The 16,012-nt window shown below is 37.4% G+C and overlaps 4 non-coding genes across 4 annotated transcripts; all 4 read right to left on the bottom strand.

Annotated features, from left to right (window-relative positions):
* Positions 1-3,024: 3,024 nt before the first annotated feature.
* Positions 3,025-3,142, bottom strand: LOC122039091. The gene has a single exon (XR_006127988.1). It is a non-coding gene; the product is annotated as a U5 spliceosomal RNA (small nuclear RNA).
* A 253-nt stretch (positions 3,143-3,395) lies between these two features.
* Positions 3,396-3,467, bottom strand: TRNAQ-UUG. Its single transcript has one exon. It is a non-coding gene; the product is annotated as a tRNA-Gln (tRNA).
* Positions 3,468-13,868: 10,401 nt separating this feature from the next.
* LOC122039096 lies at positions 13,869-13,985 on the bottom strand. The gene has a single exon (XR_006127993.1). It is a non-coding gene; the product is annotated as a U5 spliceosomal RNA (small nuclear RNA).
* A 188-nt stretch (positions 13,986-14,173) lies between these two features.
* TRNAQ-UUG lies at positions 14,174-14,245 on the bottom strand. Its single transcript has one exon. It is a non-coding gene; the product is annotated as a tRNA-Gln (tRNA).
* Positions 14,246-16,012: the final 1,767 nt, after the last annotated feature.

The following is a 16,012-nucleotide window of genomic DNA, read 5'->3' as shown; positions in this document are numbered from 1 at the left end:
GCTGACATCTTTGCAAAACCACTCAAATTTGAAGATTTCATCAAGATGCAGAATCTACTTAGAGTCACAAAATTAAGTTTAAGAGGGGGTGTTGGAAATTAAACTTTATTTTAGAGATAAAATTGTTGATAAAAGTTTGTGAAGATAGAATGATGAGGTGGCAAGTTTGACTAAACTTCGTGAAAGGATAAAATTGATGAGGTGGCAATTATGATAAGAATAAGAAGTTTTGTAGAGATAGAATAATTCAATTGGTGTCTATCCATTAAGCCTATAAATATGTACTTTCTTTCATGAATGAAGCAAGTTGAGTGTTTGATTTTATTTCTTCTCCTCTTCACGTAGAGATTCTTCTCCTCCACATTTTTTTCTTCTATAATTCATTTTATTTCTTCTCCCATAATTCCTTTTTCCAACCGAAATTACAGTATTAATCTAATCGATTCATTTAAACATTAGAGTTGATCGTGAAATTTATTCGCTTGTTCAGGGAGATCAGGCCTCCATAATCGACGACGCCATCGAGTTCGTGGGGGAGCTGGAGCAACTCCTCTAGTGACTGGAGTCCCCAAAAAAGGAGAAGTCGTTTCGGCAACACCGGAGTAGCACCGAGAGCGACGGTTGAGGCCGATGGTGTTGTTTTAATCCCGAAACATCCGGGGACGCCATCCTTCTACCCACCCTTCCCATATTTTTTATTTTAAATTTTAAAAAATAGAAAATAATTTTATTTATTTATTGATTCAAATAATATGGCAAATGTTAGATTTTGTTTTACTTTTCATAATATTGGTTACGTGATTAATTACCATATGCATGATAATTTAAACTAAAAGTACCTATTAAACAATCATCAAACGACTCATTCTTCAATGTAACTAATCCCCGGAACCATGGTATCGTGATAGGATATTCAGATTATCATCCAGATACTCATAATTCAAAACCCAGCTATGGTGTATTTGCAAGAATTTTTTCTTCAAATAGGGGCGTAACCAAAAGATGCTGAGTTTTTAGGCTGACCACCACGTGTGCTTTCTGATTTACCCTAGTAACAATTGGAAAACCTCCATAGGACCAGACCGATCGCCCTAAAAATAATTAATGAAACTAATTGAAATTATCATATTCTTCAATGTGACTAAACCCCATGCACATGGAGACCTTTCCATCTACTCTTTTATTTCCATTTACATTTCTAATAAGTACGCGTTTGGTTCGGGTTATCCTTGATAATCTTGGTTATCCATCCAAAATTATCAATGAAAATCTTGTTTAGTTTAAGTAATCGATAATTCCCGATTAATGTTTCATGTCCGACACGTCAGCAAAAAAGGCATGTAACCCGGAATTGGAAAACCTCGAAAAACTGAGATTTTTCTTGATTGCGGAATTAACAAATTTTTTTTACCCAAAATATCCTCGGAGAAGAGAAAAATATGATACAAAAGAAAAGGTTCAATTATACAAAATGAATTTCTAGGTGCGGGGATTTCTTAACATCAAGTTGGTAAAAGGTGCCAAATTTTTGTTGATCCATCCATATATATGGATCAACAAAAAATCTCCAAACCCTTTTTGTTGCTTTGTTTATACTTTTTTTCGTTTTGTCGGATGCCTGGAATTCATTGCTTGTATCCTATTCTTTGTAATAGATATACAAACGAAGAGAATACAAGGGAAGGATGGCAAACCAACTCTTTTGTTTAGATTGGCAAACCAACTCTTTTGTTTAGATTGATAGAAAGTTGTGGACAAACAAAAAATATATATATAAAATAAAATAAAATAATTTTTAAAAAAATGAAAAAAAAACATTAAAAATGTTAAAAATAGAAAAAACATAAAAAAATTTTTAAAAATGAGAAAATTAAAAAAAAACATAAAAAATAGAAGAAAAAAACGTAAAAAAAATAAAAAAAAACCATAAAAAATATTAAAAAATTTAAAATATATATAAAAAATAAAAAACATAAAAATAAAAAAAATAAAAAAACATTAAAAATAATAAAAATAATAATAAAGTAAACAAAATTTAAAAAAAACTTTAAAAAATGAAAAAATAAAAAAAAAACATAAAAATAAAAAAAATGTGAAAAATAAAAAATGTAGAGTTTAAATTATATATATATATGATTGGTTTTGTAACTAAGGATAATATAGTAAAATATTAAATTAAGTTTAATTTTAAATAATATAGTAAAGATTAGATTATGTTTAATTTTTCAGAGTATTAGTTACGTGATTAATTACGTTATGCATGATAATTTAAACTAAAAAGTACCTAATGGTTGTGATCCAATATTAAACAATCAACAAGCCACTCTTTCATTCCATTCACAATACTAAACTCCATGCACATGGAAACCGTTCCATCCACTGTTTTTTATTTCCATTCACATTTCCAATGGTCTCCTTCAAAAGAGTTAAATGGATTCCTCTCCCTAGAGGAATTGGCAATTCACTCATGACTCAACCAATCTTATCATAGTTAATAGCATACCTCCTCCTTCCCTTCGCCAAGAAATTATATTATTCTTTTCCAACCATGGAAACTTTGGAAAACTACTGCCTGACATTTGGCTGGAGAAATATCTGTCTGTTATGACATTTGGCTGGAGAAAAAACTACAGTTCGCCCGATGAAATTTTTGCTAGATTTCTTGGCTGCCGGTCAAGGGCTTTCTGATTTATTATAGTGACAGGTAAAAAAAAAATTATAAGAAAATTTTCATTTAGCAGCTCTAATTTCAAAATTGCTGAAAGAGCAATCACGGCTTCTGATTTATTATAATGACATGTAAAAAAAAAATTATAAGAAAATTTTCATTTAGCAGCTCTAATTTCAAAATTGCTGAAAGAGCAATCACGGATACATGTTACTCACTGGAGACTTAACATTGACCAGAAACCAAACACCGTAACGCAAAGATCGTTTTTCCTGATCAGACGAGCTTAGATGAGACGTTTATCAATGGAAGAAACCTATATGTAGTACAATATTTTAATGTTTGATTTGTTCGGGCCACTTCGAAACAAAGAAAGCCCTCCAAAAATAAATGTATGCTGCTTTATGTGGTAGGCACACGGTATTCTTTAGTAAAAGGCGAAAGAATAATTCGCTATGTACCTGCCACGCAGCTGTGCGTTTTGTGAACAGTCGCGGCCGCACCTTATGCAGGGCGTCACCCGGTGCATCTTAATTTTTTCCAGATGTGGGACTAAAACTAGATATGGTCGAAGCTTATCACGTATAAATATTAAAATGTGATGGAATTAAATATAGATATGGTCGCGGCCGCATCTTATCTTATTAGAAAGCTGTCTCTCTTTGACGGCAAAATAATGCAGATTTATATCAGCATACGACCAAAAAGAGAACTAGAAACAAAACAAAGGTCCTACCGGGATTCGAACCCAGGTCGCTGGATTCAAAGTCCAGAGTGCTAACCACTACACCATAGAACCGATGTTAAAAAGGTGGAGGAGATTCTCCAATGCCTGGAGTCACTCGCAATCCTTCTACCTCTCCCATCGTTTTTATTAAAAATTTAGAAATTAATTAAAGATAATATAATAAATGTTAAACTAAATTATAACATGAGTTGGATTAAATAATATTATATTATATTTTATTCCTCAAAATTTAATTATGTGATTAATTAATAATCACATAATTAAATATATGTATAATAATTTAAACCAAACGTAATATTAAACTCCATGTACATGATAACCTTTCCATCCACTCTTTTATTTCCTTTCCCATTTTCTTTCTTTTAAAAGAGTTAATGGATTCCTCTCCACAGAGGAATTGGTAGGTAATTCACTACCCTATCTTATCATAGTTAATAGCATACCTCCTCCTTCCCTTCATCAAGAAATTATATTATTCTTTCCCAACCATGGAAACTTTGGAAAACTACTGCCTGACTACCTTAACAATCTCAATTTCCTCACTGAATTGTGGATGACTGATTGTCCTCACGTAGTAACTTTACCTCTAACTCAATTATCGGGGTTAGGACTGTTAGACGTTAAGGAAATGAAGGGGTGTCGTTTCCCCTCCATCTCTCTCCTTGCTGCATAATGTCGAGGAGACAAAGGGGCGTCGTTTCCCCTTCGTCTTCCTTAAGCTTCTTATAAAAAGAGCGTCAAAGCAATGAGAAAAAAAAACGAGCGAAGCGAAAGTGATCAGAGAGAACGTAATAGAGGGTTTGTGAGGTGATCAGAGAGCCAAAAGTTGAACATTTGGGATTTGGTTCGTGAACCCTGAAGCGCTTTCCAGTTGCTCGTGATCGTGCTTCCGACAGCAACAGCGTCTTCGTCGATCAGTGTCTTCATATGGGATTTCTTCGGAAAATCACTGTGAGTGGTTATCGCTTTGATTTCGTTTTCGTTTCATGCTCTCAAAGATACAACAATGGTATCAGAACATTTTTGAAAGCCTATAAATCCCTACGCAACTGAGAAATCGCGATCGCTAATGGAGAAATTGCGAAATTGTAATTTCTGGGATCTCTGCCAGATCCTGTTTCTGCTATTTCCACCCAGAATCAGGTAGTCCTCGGCGGCATAGAGTCGCGACAGAGGAGTGCCGACGACCTTGTTTTAGTACCGATGAAAATCGGCGTGAGAAATACTCACAGTCTTTTTATCACGAAGAAGATGAGCATTGTTCATCCGTCAATTAATTCAATTGAATCGATTAATCAATCGATTCAATTGAATTGAATCGATTTTCATTTCAATGGATTCAAACACATGAACAGTGCACTGAATGGATTTAGGAATCGATTGAAAAAAAAAAATTGAACAGTATTTCGTTTTGAATAAATAAAAAACGTGAACAATGCACTAATGCACTGAATCGATTAAAGAGTAAAGATGAAAAAAAACAGCATGATGAACAGAAATTTTTTTTAACGAAGCACGGTGCATACATGTTTTTTTTCCTCTTCACGAATATTATATACAGTGGATGTTTAAATTTTAATTAAATATATTTATTAATTAATTAAATGCATATTGAAATATATTATTAATTAATAAATAGATATTTAATTAATTTATGGTTCAATTTATTAAAAATTGAATCAGACCAACTTGTCCAATCAAACTCAGGTCTGATTTAAATTATTAGTTGATTTAAGCAAACCAATTTGATTCGATAATACCTAGATCTGGTTCAAATTATTTATTTGTTTAACCAGTTCGGTTTATTATTGAATTAATTGGGGTGATCTTGATTACAAAAGTTGGGATGATCAAATATGACCGAATTAGTTCTGTTATGTCAGATTTGATTAAAAAAATTAGATTTATTCTAATGGGTCAGACTTAATCCAATGAGCAATTGGACGAATCAAACGGACCTAAATTTGATCAACAAGTTTGAGATTGACTCAAATGAGCTTAAATAATAACAGAACATAGGTCAGAAATCTCTGTCTAATTAGATTAGTTTTAATGAGGACGATAGACTAAGCTTAAGATCTGGATTCCTGATCGACCGATCTAATGTATCAGTCACATGAAACTTCCCAAAATAAGAATTTTGTTTTTCTTAATTGCTTGTGTATTCTGTATATTTTGTTCTATATGTGAGAATTGAATATGACCGATTTTTGTTAGTGGTCTGTCGATTTTATACTGACATTATGATTTTCAATTATAGATATAAAGAACAATATACATGATGATTGGTCGCTATGATCGACAACATGAGCTATGGGAGGAGATCAAGAAACTGGAATATGACCTGGATCACGGAGTCGGTAGGCTTATTGGTCGACTTGATTGGTTGTTCTGGAATCTTGAGCAAGAAGAATATCCAGTCCAAGAAAAGAAAGAAGATGGTCTCTGGTTTATTCATTATCGGAACATCTAAGGCAGATAGTATTCCAACTTTGGGATGATTCTGATGGGCACATCTCATATTCAGAGATGTGCATGTTGGTCCCCGTGGGTGTTTTGATGTGATCAACCAAGTTGGTTAGGTCCTGATTGTGTTTGATCCCTGTGTCTAAGTGTGCAAGAACTTAGGAGCGCAGGAAGTCGAGCGGAAGACGCAGCTAGCGAGAAGGACGGCACGGGAAGGGAGCCGACGGGCTCGGTGCGTCCTAAGGACGAGAGAGCTGCGGAAGAGTACACTGGTGGGCGAGAAGAATGTGCGCGGCGTTTGAGGGACGTTAAGCCGGGGAGGAAGACTGCTCGAGGAGAAGGCCGGAAATTGGGTTCGAGTGAGCCCTATTTCGGTTGGCCGAAATCACCCAAAAGAACGGAGCGTCAGAAGCTGAAGCAAGTAAGCTGAAAATGCTGCAAGCTAGCTTGGAGGCGCCTCCATCAGGCTTGGAGGCGCCTCCAGCTTGAAGGCGCCTCCAGTCTTGTTGGAGGCGCCTCGGACTGGTCAAAATGACTGTTTTCGCTGCGGATAGAGTTTTATCCGCTGACCGAGCTGGAGGCGCCTTGAACCTTGTTGGAGGCGCCTTGGACCCTAGGGATATACTTTCCAGGAGCTATATAAAGGCCCCTGGAGCTAGGAAATAGAATACAACTCAAGTAATCAATTGTATAGCCTTTCCTAGCAATAGTTCTAAGTTTCAAAGTATAAAAGGCTTCTCCGCCTTCAACAAAAGGAGATCTTCTACTGCGCTTTTGTTACTGCCCTGGATTAACAACCCTCTTAGTTGTAACCAGGTTAAATTCCTATCTTCTGCTTAATTTCTATTTCTTTAGTTGTTATTATTTTACTATTACTTTTCTGAGTTGAAATTCGAAGAGGGTATAGTTTATTTTTGTTTTCAGCAATTCACCCCCTCTTGCCGGCCTCCACTGCACCTACAATTGGTATCAGATCCAGACCGCCTCAGAAGGACTAACCGCCGACTGAAGCACAACGATCAAGACGATGGCCGGAGCAAATATTCATCCTCCAAAGTTTGACGGAGATTTCGCCACATGGAAGCGAAAAATGGAGGTATTTTTTAAAACTGAATTTGATATACTTTTAATAATGAAATATGGATATGCAGCGCCAAAAAATAAAGAAGAAAACACGTGGAGCAAAAAGGAGCAAGCCGATTTTGTCGCCAACGGAAATGCTGAGTTCCACCTGCTCAGCGTTCTGCCACCTCAGGAGGTAAATCGGATCGGAAGCTACGACTCCGCGAAAGATCTCTGGGAAAAATTCCTGGAACTTCACGAAGGTACCTCCGAAGCGAAGCTAGCAAGGCGCGACATCCTCCGGACCCAGTTAACGAACCTCCGGATGAACCAAGGCGAAAAGGTAGCGCAACTCCAAGCAAGGATCAAAGAACTGATCACGCAACTAACCAATCTTGGAGAAGAAGTAACAAACGATCCGGTACGCGCTCAACACCTTCCCGAGAACTCCCGAATAGGCCTCCTTAGTACATGCGTACTACATCTCTAAGGACTTGGAGGTAAGTACATTAGAAAATCTGTTTTCTACTTTTGAACTTCACGAATCTCGAGTTGCAGAGCCCAATGGAGTAGAGAAAGCAAGTCAGAACATTGCCTTGAAGGCAAGGACAAATAATTCTGACTCCGAAGCCTCGATCGACGAATCCAAAGCTGTGTTAATGGTAAGACGATTTAATAAATTTTTTAAATCTAACAAATTTAGATCGCAGAAGCATGAACGAAAAAGAAGAACAGTTAATTGCTACAACTGCAACGAAGAAGGGCACATCAAGGATGACTGCCCGAAGTTAAAAAACAAGCAGAAAGAAAAAGAAAAGGTAAAGTACAAGAATCCAAAATCCTCCAAGCACAAGAACCTGAAGGCAACTTGGTCAGATTCGTTGTCCTCCGAATCAGACATCGAAGCCTTCTCAGGACTAGCGCTTATGGCCAACCATCAGATTGAAGAAGAGTCAAGCTCAGAGATGAGCATAGAAGAAGGGGAGGAACATCAGAAGAGGAAAGCTGCAGTGAAGGGGGAGCCTCACCAAGTCAGGTAAGTAAGGTACGTAATCTAACCCCGACTCAGTCTTTTCGCTTTATTAAAGCACTTTTGAAAGAATTAGATAAATTAGAAAAAGAAAATGACGATTTGAAATTAGAGAATGCAAAATTGAAAAAGAAAATTAAAGAATTGAAAAATAAAGCATGCCTAAACAGATTTCCAAAATCAAAACTATGGATTTATGGTAGATTAAATTGTTACATTAGAAATCATCAGGGTCAACTTAGAAGAGTGCCTAAGAACTATGTACCCCCGAAATTTTTGAATAACCCTGTAGGAAAGAACCTCTATTAGGTTCCGAAATCTGTGCTAAATTAATTCATTTAAAAGCTTACAGTAAGAAAATTAAACTTTGAATTTCTTTATGGAAGCTTTGTCTAAGGAAGTGGTTGTTGCTCCAATAACCAAGAAGGTCTAGTGCCTCGCCACGACCTGGAAGCCGAAATATCGAAATGAAAATGTTTAATTAACTTTCTGATAAAAGCATTAAAATTAGAATTAGATAATGCTTTGAAAAGTTTTTAAACATTTCCTTAGAAATTCATTTTTTTATAGAAAAATGTCTCTTGAAAGTTTTGCTTAGAATTTTTTTTCTAAAAAATAATTTTTTTCTTCTATTACCCCGTTTTTGCTGTGATCAAAGGGAGAAAAAGGTACAAGCTTAGAGAAGTATATATTTTAGGGGGAGAGAATTTTTTTTGGTTAACCCTTAATTTAGTAGTTGCAATTTTACTTATTGCAAACTAATGCTTAACATGCTAGTTTACTAATTTCCTTTAAAATTACTGTTTTGTGTCTATTTTTATCCTAACTTGAACTTGGGTTGATGCACATCAAAAAGGGGGAGATTGTTGGTCTCCGTGGGTGTTTTGATGTGATCAACCAAGTTGGTTAGGTCCTGCTTGTGTTTGATCCCTGTGTCTAAGTGTGCAGGAACTTAGGAGCGCAGGAAGTCGAGCGCAAGACGCAGCTAGCGAGAAGGACGGCACGGGAAGGGAGCCGACGGGCTCGGTGCGTCCGAAAGATGAGAGAGATGCGGAAGAGTACACCGGTGGGCGAGAAGAACGTACGCGTCGTTCGAGGGACGTTAAGCCGGGGAGGAAGACTGCTCGAGGAGAAGGCCGGAAATTGGGTTCGGGTGAGCCCTATTTCGGTTGGCCGAAATCACCCAAAAGAACGGAGCGTCAGAGGCTGAAGCAAGTAAGCTGGAAATGCTGCCAACTAGCTTGGAGGCGCCTCCATCAGGCTTGGAGGCGCCTCTAATCTTGTTGGAGGTGCCTCGGACTGGTCAAAATGACCATTTTCGCTGCGGATAGAGTTTTATCCGCTGATCGAGCTGGAGGCGCCTTGGACCCTCGGGATAGACTTTCTAGGAGTTATTTAAAGGCCCCTGGAGCTAGGAAATAGAATACAACTCAAGCAATCAATTGTATAGTCTTTCCTAGCAATAGTTCTAAGCTTCAAAGTGTAAAAGGCTTCTCCACCTTCAACAAAAGGAGATCTTCTACTGCGCTTTTGTTACTGCCCTGGATTAACAACCCTCTTGGTTGTTACCAGGTTAAATTCCTGTCTTCTGCTTAATTTTTATTTCTTTAGTTGTTATTATTTTACTATTGTTTTTCTGAGTTGAAATCCGAGGAGGGTATAGTTTATTTTTGTTTTCAACAATTCACCCACCTTTTGTCGGCCTCCGCTGCACCTGTAGTGCAGACAGTTACTTCATTTGGAATGGGGTCCTGAAGAATCTGAAGAGGACCCAGATCCCGAAGATATGGACCTCAAAGAATCTGACGAGGATCCAGAAATGAATTTCGAAGATTTAGAGGAGGATCCAAATCCTGTAGAATCTGAAGATGATCTGGAAATGAACCTCAAAGAACTTGAAGAGGATCCAGAAATGGATCCTGAAGATTTTGACGAGGATCAGAGATGAATCTCGAGGAGGATCTAGAGATTGATCCCGAAGAATCAGAGGAGGATCCTCAAGAGTGTGTAGAAGATCCAGAAATGGATCTGATGGATATATCTAAGGTTGATCTACCCATCATAGAGTCTGAGATAAACGGGATACAATTGCCCATTGCTCTAGCATTTATCCTAGTGGGAGTAGTGCTGGTTTATCTAGTTTATTAGTGTTCTGTTTACTGTCATTATGTACGAACAGTGTTAGCTCATTTAGTATTTGAGTCATGTAATAATTTCTGTCGTTATGTACGAACAGAATTATATAATGAAAAGTTATGTTATATGTTAACAAACTTGATAATGATTAGTTCATTTCATGATATGATTAGTTTATATATACATGATTCGTTCATGTTCAATAAAATGATTAGTTCATTTTAATAATGATTCATTTATATTAAATGATTGGTTCATTAGATGGGATGTGTGTAATATGATTGATTAATGTTGATTAGATTAGAACATACAAATGATGAGTGAAAACAATGCTATCACTTGATTTTGCAAACTAACTCTAATTTACATTGAATCAATAAATAATTACACATATATGAATTATACTGAAATAATAAATAATGTGTTTATTTATTATGTAGATCATGGCAACTAAAAACATCATAGCTGAACTCAATAAGGGTGAGAAATTATATGGGGATAACTACAAAATCTGACACCTCAAGATATAATACGTTCTTGAGGAACAAGAAGTTCTAGAGGTTGTAAATCAAATTATGGAAGAACCAGCTGATGGTTCAACAACACAGCACAGACGTGACCTTGATGCCTATAAGGCATGGAAAAGGAAGGACTTCATTGCTAAGGGAATATTGATTAGTTCAATAGTAGATGACCTGGTATTTGAGTATGAGACATTACCATCAAATCATGCTGTCTGGGTAACCCTTAGAGAAAAGTACAGTGGAGTTAGTTTCAATAATCTCCGTCAGCTAACAATTAAGTTTGATAGCTATAAAAAATGCTCGAATGTTACCATGGCTCAACATCTCAGAGAAATGGGTAACATGATTCGAGAGCTTAAAACTGTTGGTCATACGTTGACCGATGAACAACAGGTTCAAGCAGTCATCCGTTCCCTTCCTGATTCTTGGGAAACGATGAAACAGAATCCGACCCACAGTGAGAGTATCAAAACTTTCACCGATGTCTCACGCCATGTTGAACTTGAGGCGGAGAGGATTGAATCGGCAAGGATTTCTGATCAAGCTTTTGTTGTTGAAGGTTCTGGTTCTAAGAATAAGAAAGATGGTTTAAGAAAGGAAAGGGAAAAAAAGGAGGCTAGTGCTGTTGCTGTTAAAAAACAAATCAAGAAGAAAGGAAAGAGATATGAACAAAGACCTATGAGCAAGTTGACCTGCTTCAACTGTGGCAAGAAGGGTCATTTTGTTCGGAATTGTATTGAGCCTAAAAAGGTAGATCCATTGTTATCTTCTTTCCACGAGCAATATATTACAAGTACAGTGTTGTTAGCTGATTCGTATCCTTTGTGGATTGTAGATTCAAGAGCAACGAACTACGTAGCACGTGATCGAGTTACATATGTGAAGTACCGTCGGGAACCAGCTGGCAACAAATAATCATGTGTATTTCTCGTTTATGTTGGTCTTGGACAGATTGACGGGGACACTGACAACGAACGTATTCATCTTTTGCCACCCAATAATCATGTGTGTTTCTCAATGATTTGCGATAATGAAAAATGTCTACAATGTTACTGAATGAGGGATATAATCCGATATCTGAAAACCTTCGAGGATTAACAAATTTTTTCCCTGAAATTATCCTCCTTAGGTCGCGTCCCAATTCCTCCCCTTCCTCCTCTTGCTATCTGTTCCCCGAGAGTGAGCGATCCTGCCCAAGCCCAGATATCCCTGGACAAGCTCAGCTTCGCCGATGTGATGCAGTTCGGAGAGTTCAGCTCCAGCAGTCCAAAGCCTTTGAGGACGAGAGCTATTTCTTGAGGTCGCACGACGAGCCGTTGCTTCTTCCTCCTCCTCTTCCTCCCTCGACGGTCGAAGGGGAGGAGGAGAGAGAGGGGACAAAGGTTGTCGGCAGGTACTGGTTGGAGAACGCCCCATCCTCGGTGCAGAAGCTGCGATTGGTCGAGAAGGCGAGTGCAGATGAGGCGAAGAATATTAGCAATCGGCGGAATGCACATCGCCGTGGAACGCAACCGGAGGCGGCAGATGAACGAGAATCTCCGGGCACTCCACTCGCTCATGCTAAGATTGTACGTGTAAAGGGTGGAAATTACAGTATTAAGCTAATCGATTCATTTAAACATTAGAGTTGATCGTGAAATTGATTCGCTTGTTCAAGGAGATCAGGCCTCCATAATCGACGACGCCATCGAGTTCGTGAGGGAGCTGGAGCAACTCCTCTAGTGCCTAGAGTCCCAAAAAAAGGAGAAGACTTTTCGGCAGCACCGGAGTAGCATTGAGAGCGGCGGTGGAGGCCGGTGGTGCTATTTTAGTCCCTAAACATTCATGGACACCATCCTTCTACCCAGTACCCACACCTCCCATATTTTTTATTTTAATTTAAAAAATTAGAAATTAATTATATTTATTTATTAATTCAAATAATATAGTAAATATTAGGTTTAATTTTTCATAGTATTGATTACGTGATTAATTACGTTATGCATGATCATTTAAACTAAAAAGTACCTCATGGTTGTATTCACTATTAAACAATCAACAAGCCACTCATTCTTCGATGTGACTAAACTCCATGCACATGAAGGCCTTTCCATCCACTCTGTTTTTTATTTCCATTCACATTTCCAATGATTTCCTTTAAAAGAGTTAAATGGATTCCTCTCCCTAGAGGAATTGGTAATTCACTCATGACTCAACCAATCTTATCATAGTTAAATAGCATACCTCCTCCTTCCCATCATCAAGAATTTATATTATTCTTTTCCAACCATGGAAACTTTGGAAAACTACTGCCTGACTACCTTTATGTTCATATTTTTAGTAAAAATTACAATTTTCCTTTATTATTCTGTGTATAAATTCCTGTAATATGTTTACCATCAAATATTATGATCGATGCAAATACTAATGCAACACTACTATTACACTTGCAGTTGTCATTGCATACACTGTACTGGGTCAATGACGGTGCTTGAAAATGTGAACTCCCTGGTAGGCCGCAGTGCAGCACCAGGATATCTGCAGAAGCTAACATTCCTGTGTTGGAATCACCACAAAGCCATAAGGCAGATCGATACGGTGCGGGCTTACACATTTGGCTCCCACTACTTTATCGAAGTAGACATTGTCTTGCCGTCAGAGATGCCGCTAAGAGAAGCACACGTCATCGGTGAAGCCCTGCAAGAGAAGCTCGAGCAGTTGCCTGAGATAGAGCGAGCTTTTGTTCACTTGGACTACGAATACACCCACAAGCCTGAGCATGCGCAAGCTCAGGATATTTAGCCAGACAGAATGACAAAGGCAATAAGCACATTCTTTGTTTGAGATTGTGCACTTGTTCGTCTAGTCAATCAGCTTCTTTCTAGTTGGAAGTGGCTGCCCCAGGTAGTTCTTGTAGAAATATCTGTCTGTTATGTCATTTGGCTGGAGAAAAAACTACAGTTCACCCGATGAAATTTTTGCTAGGTTTCTTGGCTGCCGGTCGAGGGCTTTCTGATTTATTATAGTGACAGGTAAAAAAACATTTATAGACCAAACACCCTAAGACTAGCTGGGTTTATCTATGCAATGAAAATTTTCATTTAGCAACTGTAATTTCAAAATTGCTGAAGCCAAACACCGTAACGCAAAGTTCTTTTTCCTGATAAGACGAGCTTAGATCCAAAAACATAGTGAGAAGTTTATCAATGGAAGAAGCCTCATATGTACAATATTTTAATGTTTGATTTGTTCGGGCCACTTCAAACAAAGAAAGCCCTCCAAAAATAAATGTATGCTGCTTTATGTAGTAGGCACACGGTATTCTTTAGTAAAAGGCGAAAGAATAATTCGCTACGTACCTGCCACGCAGCTGTGCGTTTTGTGTACAGTCGCGGCCGCACCTTATGCAGGGCGTCACCGGTGCATCTTAATTTTTTCCAGATGTGGGACTAAAACTAGATATGGTCGAAGCTTATCACATATAAATATTAAAATGTGATGGAATTAAATTTAGATATGGTCGCGGCCTAGGACCAAAAAGAGAACTTGAAATAAAACAAAGGTCCTACCGGGATTCGAACCCAGGTCGCTGGATTCAAAGTCCAGAGTGCTAACCACTACACCATAGAACCGACGATGAAAAGATGGAGGAGATTCTCTAATGGTTGAGTTAAAAAACAGAGAACACTTTTCGACGTTTTGGTCCCCAATCCTTCTACCCCTCCCATAGTTTTTATTTTAAATTTAAAATTTTAGAAATTAATTAAAGATAATATAATAAATGTTAAATTAAATTATAACATGAGTTGGAGTAAATAATATTAAATTGTATTTTATTCCCAGTAATTTAATTATGTGATTAATTGATAATCATATAATTAAATGTATGTATAATAACTCATACCAAATGTAATATTAAACTCCATGCACATGGTAACCTTTCCATCCACTCTTTTATTTCCTTTCACATTTCTTTCTTTTAAAAGAGTTTAATGGGTTCCTCTCCCCAGAGGAATTGGTAGGTAATTTACTGCCCTATCTTATCATAGTTAATAGCATACCTCCTTCCCTTCATCAAGAAATTATATTATTCTTTCTCAACCACGGAAACTTTGGAAAACTACTGCCTGACTACCTTAACAATCTCAATTTCCTCACTGAATTGTGAATGACTGATTGTCCTCGCGTAGTAACTTTACCTCTAACTCAATTATCGGGGTTAGGACTCCTCAAGGTCAGCACTAAATAACGCATTTATGGGTTTGTTAATTTTAAATATTTCTATATTGCGTGAATTGCTTTAGTTTTTACTCATATCTGTAACTTGCTGATGAAGTGTTGCTATTCTGACCATTTACTGGTAGCAGAGTCTCTGATAAAAGATGTTGAATAAGAGGGGAGGCAATGGATTAAGCCTTATCTATTTCTAATCAGGGCCCTGCTTTACCATTTACTGAAATTGCACAATGTGAAGTAACTACAATCTCTTTAAAAACACCTAATCTATCTTGGAGGAAAGCCATGTAACTTAAGGATCAAAAGTAGTGAGTCCCAATTCATATAATCAAATGCCTAGCTCCTCAACATTTTCCACATTCTCTTCGTTACTTAAAAGGGACTACCAAGCTTTCCAGTCCCTTATGTTCACTTATTAGTCAGTTTTTCTGCAGCCTGAATTCAGGTTTGGCTCTTAGAAAGCTTTAAGTAACCCCTCTTCTCTGTCCATTGTTGCACCATTAATTCCAATTGATTAATGTTTAGTTTGAGTTTTCTGTCAGAAGCAATTTTATGGAAGTATGAAGTGTTTTCATCCCCAACCTTAGCCCAACTGATCTTGGATCTTTGAATCCAACGAATTGCTTTATGATCAGTTTGAACTGCTTCCATCCCTGATATGATCAGTTTTTAGTAGTAATGGAGCATGGTCTGGTAAAATTGTCTCCACAACAAATAAGAGCAATTATGTCTTCTCAAATGTGCCAAAAATCATCAACCACATAGCTTATTAACTTAAGCTCTCGAGAAAAAAAATAAATAATTCCTCTGTCCATAGACATTTTGTATTGGTTAATCTTGAGCTGTCCACTTGATTGCAGAAGGATCCTGTTTGAGAGAAACTAACTACCCTCCCAGCCAACAGCCAATCACACTGAATCAGTAATAGGCCAGTCAGAGTGTATCCATTTTCTAATAATTCACAAACCTCTTTTAGTTCCTGTTTGCAATTTTGATTCTTGTACAGCCACAAAATCACAACTGCTTTCTTCAACCAAATCAACTAGCATTTGCTGCTTAGAGATTCTAGGAGAGAATTTTGAGACGAACCATAAGAAAACCATAGAATCATGACTTCTCTCCTTTTCTGATATATTAGTTCTTGAAGTGTCTGCTCACTTCAT

This window comes from Zingiber officinale, chromosome 1A (assembly GCF_018446385.1).
Source record: "Zingiber officinale cultivar Zhangliang chromosome 1A, Zo_v1.1, whole genome shotgun sequence".
Classification (NCBI taxonomy): domain Eukaryota; kingdom Viridiplantae; phylum Streptophyta; class Magnoliopsida; order Zingiberales; family Zingiberaceae; genus Zingiber; species Zingiber officinale.
This window is presented reverse-complemented; position numbering and strand designations above follow the sequence as displayed.